We start from the raw sequence: 1,186 nt of genomic DNA on the forward strand, positions 1-1,186 counted from the left end.
AGTATCCATGGCTGTGCTGCCACAAGGTCCTGGGGAAGCTGAGGACCTGGGGGTGGGGTGGTGAAGGTAGAGGCAGGGGTGTTTTCAAACACTCAGACAGCCAAGCTTTGATGTGGACACTCACTGGTAGAGACTGGTCTGAGGCCAACATCCCACAGCAAGAAAGAGGCAGATTTTGGTTGTGCCAGGCAAACTGGTCAGTCCATTGCTCTGCTTATACAGCAGTGGGGGATTGGCCCACCCACTCCAGACTTTATGTGCCTCCTCCCACGCTGCTCATCGCCTAGTCCCTCCCTTTGGTTTTGAGTTCACGTGGGTGTGATGGGGTATAGGACCCAGACAGAGGGAACAGAAGCACAGTTCTGAGAGCCTGAAATGACCGAGGTGTTTCTGGTTCTCTTTGAGTAGGCTTCAGGATATCACAGCATTCTTGAACCACTTCTTCATAAAGACCTTCCTGGAGACCTAAACTGGGGCTTCCTGGTTTTTAAGGCCCGACTTTCTCAGCTCTTAAACAGTGAAGAAAGGCCACTTGCCAGGAACTCAGGAACTGTGTATAATGAAGATCCTGCGGCAGAAGAGGAAGGGTCAGCCCACCGTCCCCACACCCCAGGACGTGTTGTTTTAGGCTGAGAAAGTGAGGGGGCAGCAGGACGTGAGTCATCCACACAGTCATCCCAGGAGGAGGGAGGGGGACAGTTTCAGGCTTTCCATGGCTTCCCCTCGCTCTTCGTTCATTCGTTCATTTGCTCGTTCTTTCATCAAAGAGCCTGCTATGGATCTAATGAATCACCAGGATTGACCAGCCCATACCCTCACAAAACACAAACTCCTTGAATTTAGTTTCACACTGAGGACTGGCCAGGACCACAACAGCCAAGCAGACAAAGTCCACTTGCCATCCATCCCCCACCAGGCCCGCCAGCTCTGTACATGCCCACACACTTCATCTTCCAGCATACCCTTATTTACCATTTGGTCTCTCGCCAGACGTTTCCAGAGCACAAGAGACCGTGCCAAGCCACTCATCTCATGGTCCACCCCACCCCCGCAGAGCCTCCTGCTCTCCAGCATCTCCTCCCAGCCAGCTGGGGGAGAGGGGGGTAAAAAAGGCTGTCTATCAGGGCCGGCCCATGGCTCACTCGGGAGAGTGCGGTGCTGATAACACCAAAGCCATGGGTTCAGA

The sequence above is a fragment of the Galeopterus variegatus genome, unplaced genomic scaffold, assembly GCF_000696425.1.
Source record: "Galeopterus variegatus unplaced genomic scaffold, G_variegatus-3.0.2 Scaffold1858, whole genome shotgun sequence".
In the NCBI taxonomy this organism is placed as follows: domain Eukaryota; kingdom Metazoa; phylum Chordata; class Mammalia; order Dermoptera; family Cynocephalidae; genus Galeopterus; species Galeopterus variegatus.